The sequence below is a fragment of the Mustelus asterias genome, chromosome 13, assembly GCF_964213995.1.
Source record: "Mustelus asterias chromosome 13, sMusAst1.hap1.1, whole genome shotgun sequence".
NCBI classification, from domain to species: domain Eukaryota; kingdom Metazoa; phylum Chordata; class Chondrichthyes; order Carcharhiniformes; family Triakidae; genus Mustelus; species Mustelus asterias.
In genome coordinates, this window is record NC_135813.1 from 57,048,001 (window position 1) to 57,055,146 (window position 7,146).

A 7,146-nucleotide genomic window follows, 5' to 3' on the forward strand; every position below is an offset into this window, starting at 1 on the left:
CAGTGATACACTGCTGCGTCACAGGGACCCGGGGCAGCACAGTGACACACTGCTGTCTCACAGGGACCCGGGGCAGCACGGTGACACATTGCTGTCTCACAGGGACACGGGGCAGCACGGTGACACACTGCTGTCTCACAGGGACCCGGGGCAGCACGGTGACACACTGCTGTCTCACAGGGACCCGGGGCAGCACAGTGAGACACTGCTGTCTCACAGGGACCCGGGGCAGCACGGTGACACACTGCTGTCTCACAGGGACCCGGGGCAGCACGGTGACACACTGCTGTCTCACAGGGACCCGGGGCAGCACGGTGACACACTGCTGTCTCACAGGGACCCGGGGCAGCACGGTGACACACTGCTGTCTCACAGGGACCCGGGGCAGCACAGTGAGACACTGCTGTCTCACAGGGACCCGGGGCAGCACGGTGACACACTGCTGTCTCACAGGGACCCGGGGCAGCACGGTGACACACTGCTGTCTCACAGGGACCCGGGGCAGCACGGTGACACACTGCTGTCTCACAGGGACCCGGGGCAGCACAGTGACACACTGCTGTCTCACAGGGACCCGGGGCAGCACGGTGACACACTGCTGTCTCACAGAGACCCGGGGCAGCACAGTGACACACTGCTGTCTCACAGGGACCCGGGGCAGCACGGTGACACACTGCTGTCTCACAGAGACCCGGGGCAGCACGGTGACACACTGCTGTCTCACAGGGACCCGGGGCAGCACAGTGACACACTGCTGTCTCACAGGGACCCGGGGCAGCACGGTGACACACTGCTGTCTCACAGGGACCCGGGGCAGCACGGTGACACACTGCTGTCTCACAGGGACCCGGGGCAGCACGGTGACACACTGCTGTCTCACAGGGACCCGGGGCAGGACGGTGACACACTGCTGTCTCACAGGGACCCGGGGCAGCACAGTGAGACACTGCTGTCTCACAGGGACCCGGGGCAGCACGGTGACACACTGCTGTCTCACAGGGACCCGGGGCAGCACGGTGACACACTGCTGTCTCACAGAGACCCGGGGCAGCACAGTGACACACTGCTGTCTCACAGGGACCCGTGGCAGCACAGTGACACACTGCTGTCTCACAGGGACCCGGGGCAGCACGGTGACACACTGCTGTCTCACAGGGACCCGGGGCAGCACGGTGACACACTGCTGTCTCACAGGGACCCGGGGCAGCACAGTGACACACTGCTGTCTCACAGGGACCCGGGGCAGCACAGTGACACACTGCTGCCTCACAGGGACCCGGGGCAGCACGGTGACACACTGCTGTCTCACAGAGAGCCGGGGCAGCACAGTGACACACTGCTGTCTCACAGGGACCCGCGGCAGCACAGTGACACACTGCTGTCTCACAGGGACCCGGGGCAGCACGGTGACACACTGCTGTCTCACAGGGACCCGGGGCAGCACGGTGACACACTGCTGTCTCACAGGGACCCGGGGCAGCACAGTGACACACTGCTGTCTCACAGGGACCCGGGGCAGCACGGTGACACACTGCTGTCTCACAGGGACCCGGGGCAGCACGGTGACACACTGCTGCCTCACAGGGACCCGGGGCAGCACAGTGACACACTGCTGTCTCACAGGGACCCGGGGCAGCACGGTGACACACTGCTGTCTCACAGGGACCCGGGGCAGCACAGTGACACACTGCTGCCTCACAGGGACCCGGGGCAGCACAGTGACACACTGCTGTCTCACAGCGCCAGGGACCCGGGGCAGCACGGTGACACACTGCTGCCTCACAGGGACCCGGGGCAGCACAGTGACACACTGCTGTCTCACAGCGCCAGGGACCCGGGGCAGCACGGTGACACGCTGCTGTCTTACAGGGACCCGGGGCAGCACGGTGACACACTGCTGCCTCACAGGGACACGGGGCAGCACAGTGACACACTGCTGTCTCACAGCGCCAGGGACCCGGGGCAGCACGGTGACACACTGCTGCCTCACAGGGACCCGGGGCAGCACGGTGACACACTGCTGTCTCACAGGGACCCGGGGCAGCACAGTGACACACTGCTGTCTCACAGGGACCCGGGGCAGCACAGTGACACACTGCTGTCTCACAGGGACCCGGGGCAGCACGGTGACACACTGCTGCCTCACAGGGACCCGGGGCAGCACAGTGACACACTGCTGTCTCACAGGGACCCGGGGCAGCACAGTGAGACACTGCTGTCTCACAGGGACCCGGGGCAGCACGGTGACACACTGCTGTCTCACAGAGACCCGGGGCAGCACAGTGACACACTGCTGTCTCACAGGGACCCGGGGCAGCACAGTGACACACTGCTGTCTCACAGGGACCCGGGGCAGCACGGTGACACACTGCTGTCTCACAGGGACCCGGGGCAGGACGGTGACACACTGCTGTCTCACAGGGACCCGGGGCAGCACAGTGAGACACTGCTGTCTCACAGGGACCCGGGGCAGCACGGTGACACACTGCTGTCTCACAGGGACCCGGGGCAGCACGGTGACACACTGCTGTCTCACAGAGACCCGGGGCAGCACGGTGACACACTGCTGTCTCACAGGGACCCGGGGCAGCACAGTGACACACTGCTGTCTCACAGGGACCCGGGGCAGCACGGTGACACACTGCTGTCTCACAGAGACCCGGGGCAGCACAGTGACACACTGCTGTCTCACAGGGACCCGGGGCAGCACAGTGACACACTGCTGTCTCACAGGGACCCGGGGCAGCACGGTGACACACTGCTGTCTCACAGGGACCCGGGGCAGCACGGTGACACACTGCTGTCTCACAGGGACCCGGGGCAGCACAGTGACACACTGCTGTCTCACAGGGACCCGGGGCAGCACAGTGACACACTGCTGCCTCACAGGGACCCGGGGCAGCACGGTGACACACTGCTGTCTCACAGAGAGCCGGGGCAGCACAGTGACACACTGCTGTCTCACAGGGACCCGGGGCAGCACAGTGACACACTGCTGTCTCACAGGGACCCGGGGCAGCACGGTGACACACTGCTGTCTCACAGGGACCCGGGGCAGCACAGTGACACACTGCTGCCTCACAGGGACCCGGGGCAGCACAGTGACACACTGATGTCTCACAGCGCCAGGGACCCGGGGCAGCACGGTGACACACTGCTGTCTCACAGGGACCCGGGGCAGCACGGTGACACACTGCTGCCTCAGAGGGACCCGGGGCAGCACAGTGACACACTGCTGTCTCACAGGGACCCGGGGCAGCACAGTGACACACTGCTGTCTCACAGCGCCAGAGACCCGGGGCAGCACGGTGACACACTGCTGTCTCACAGGGACCCGGGGCAGCACGGTGACACACTGCTGTCTCACAGGGACCCGGGGCCGCACAGTGACACACTGCGGCCTCACAGGGACCCGCGGCAGCACAGTGACACACTGCTGCCTCAAAGGGACCCGGGGCAGCACAGTGACACACTGCTGTCTCACAGGGACCCGGGACAGCACAGTGACACACTGCTGCCTCAAAGGGACCCGGGGCAGCACAGTGACACACTGCTGTCTCACAGGGACCCGGGGCAGCACAGTGACACACTGCTATCTCACAGGGACCCGGGACAGCACGGTGACACACTGCTGTCTCACAGGGACCCGGGGCAGCACGGTGACACATTGCTGTCTCACAGGGACCCGGGGCAGCACGGTGACACACTGCTGCCTCACAGGGACCCGGGGCAGCACGGTGACACACTGCTGCCTCACAGGGACACGAGGCAGCACAGTGACACACTGCTGTCTCACAGGGACCCGGGGCAGCACAGTGACACACTGCTGTCTCACAGGGACCCGGGGCAGCACGGTGACACACTGCTGTCTCACAGGGACCCGGGGCAGCACGGTGACACACTGCTGTCTCACAGGGACCCGGGGCAGCACGGTGACACATTGCTGTCTCACAGGGACCCGGGGCAGCACAGTGACACACTGCTGCCTCACAGGGACACGAGGCAGCACAGTGACACACTGCTGTCTCACAGGGACCCGGGGCAGCACAGTGACACACTGCTGTCTCACAGGGACCCGGGGCAGCACGGTGACACACTGCTGTCTCACAGGGACCCGGGGCAGCACGGTGACACACTGCGGTCTCACAGGGACCCGGGGCAGCACGGTGACACACTGCTGTCTCACAGGGACCCGGGGCAGCACAGTGACACACTGCTGTCACACAGGGACCCGGGGCAGCACAGTGACACACTGCTGTCTCACAGCGCCAGAGACCCGGGGCAGCACGGTGACACACTGCTGTCTCACAGGGACCCGGGGCAGCACGGTGACACACTGCTGCCTCACAGGGACACGGGGCAGCACACTGACACACTGCTGTCTCACAGCGCCAGGGACCCGGGGCAGCACGGTGACACACTGCTGTCTGACAGGAACCCGGGGCAGCACGGTGACACACTGCTGTCTCACAGGGACCCGGGGCAGCACGGTGACACACTGCTGCCTCACAGGGACCCGGGGCAGCACAGTGACACACTGCTGTCTCACAGCGCCAGGGACCCGGGGCAGCACGGTGACACACTGCTGCCTCACAGGGACCCGGGGCAGCACAGTGATACACTGCTGCCTCACAGGGACCCGGGGCAGCATAGTGACACACTGCTGTCTCACAGGGACCCGGGGCAGCACGGTGACACATTGCTGTCTCACAGGGACACGGGGCAGCACGGTGACACACTGCTGTCTCACAGGGACCCGGGGCAGCACGGTGACACACTGCTGTCTCACAGGGACCCGGGGCAGCACAGTGAGACACTGCTGTCTCACAGGGACCCGGGGCAGCACGGTGACACACTGCTGTCTCACAGGGACCCGGGGCAGCACGGTGACACACTGCTGTCTCACAGGGACCCGGGGCAGCACGGTGACACACTGCTGTCTCACAGGGACCCGGGGCAGCACGGTGACACACTGCTGTCTCACAGGGACCCGGGGCAGCACAGCGAGACACTGCTGTCTCACAGGGACCCGGGGCAGCACGGTGACACACTGCTGTCTCACAGGGACCCGGGGCAGCACGGTGACACACTGCTGTCTCACAGGGACCCGGGGCAGCACGGTGACACACTGCTGTCTCACAGGGACCCGGGGCAGCACAGTGACACACTGCTGTCTCACAGGGACCCGGGGCAGCACGGTGACACACTGCTGTCTCACAGAGACCCGGGGCAGCACAGTGACACACTGCTGTCTCACAGGGACCCGGGGCAGCACGGTGACACACTGCTGTCTCACAGAGACCCGGGGCAGCACGGTGACACACTGCTGTCTCACAGGGACCCGGGGCAGCACAGTGACACACTGCTGTCTCACAGGGACCCGGGGCAGCACGGTGACACACTGCTGTCTCACAGGGACCCGGGGCAGCACGGTGACACACTGCTGTCTCACAGGGACCCGGGGCAGCACGGTGACACACTGCTGTCTCACAGGGACCCGGGGCAGGACGGTGACACACTGCTGTCTCACAGGGACCCGGGGCAGCACAGTGAGACACTGCTGTCTCACAGGGACCCGGGGCAGCACGGTGACACACTGCTGTCTCACAGGGACCCGGGGCAGCACGGTGACACACTGCTGTCTCACAGAGACCCGGGGCAGCACAGTGACACACTGCTGTCTCACAGGGACCCGTGGCAGCACAGTGACACACTGCTGTCTCACAGGGACCCGGGGCAGCACGGTGACACACTGCTGTCTCACAGGGACCCGGGGCAGCACGGTGACACACTGCTGTCTCACAGGGACCCGGGGCAGCACAGTGACACACTGCTGTCTCACAGGGACCCGGGGCAGCACAGTGACACACTGCTGCCTCACAGGGACCCGGGGCAGCACGGTGACACACTGCTGTCTCACAGAGAGCCGGGGCAGCACAGTGACACACTGCTGTCTCACAGGGACCCGCGGCAGCACAGTGACACACTGCTGTCTCACAGGGACCCGGGGCAGCACGGTGACACACTGCTGTCTCACAGGGACCCGGGGCAGCACGGTGACACACTGCTGTCTCACAGGGACCCGGGGCAGCACAGTGACACACTGCTGTCTCACAGGGACCCGGGGCAGCACGGTGACACACTGCTGTCTCACAGGGACCCGGGGCAGCACGGTGACACACTGCTGCCTCACAGGGACCCGGGGCAGCACAGTGACACACTGCTGTCTCACAGGGACCCGGGGCAGCACGGTGACACACTGCTGTCTCACAGGGACCCGGGGCAGCACAGTGACACACTGCTGCCTCACAGGGACCCGGGGCAGCACAGTGACACACTGCTGTCTCACAGCGCCAGGGACCCGGGGCAGCACGGTGACACACTGCTGCCTCACAGGGACCCGGGGCAGCACAGTGACACACTGCTGTCTCACAGCGCCAGGGACCCGGGGCAGCACGGTGACACGCTGCTGTCTTACAGGGACCCGGGGCAGCACGGTGACACACTGCTGCCTCACAGGGACACGGGGCAGCACAGTGACACACTGCTGTCTCACAGCGCCAGGGACCCGGGGCAGCACGGTGACACACTGCTGCCTCACAGGGACCCGGGGCAGCACGGTGACACACTGCTGTCTCACAGGGACCCGGGGCAGCACAGTGACACACTGCTGTCTCACAGGGACCCGGGGCAGCACAGTGACACACTGCTGTCTCACAGGGACCCGGGGCAGCACGGTGACACACTGCTGCCTCACAGGGACCCGGGGCAGCACAGTGACACACTGCTGTCTCACAGGGACCCGGGGCAGCACAGTGAGACACTGCTGTCTCACAGGGACCCGGGGCAGCACGGTGACACACTGCTGTCTCACAGAGACCCGGGGCAGCACAGTGACACACTGCTGTCTCACAGGGACCCGGGGCAGCACAGTGACACACTGCTGTCTCACAGGGACCCGGGGCAGCACGGTGACACACTGCTGTCTCACAGGGACCCGGGGCAGGACGGTGACACACTGCTGTCTCACAGGGACCCGGGGCAGCACAGTGAGACACTGCTGTCTCACAGGGACCCGGGGCAGCACGGTGACACACTGCTGTCTCACAGGGACCCGGGGCAGCACGGTGACACACTGCTGTCTCA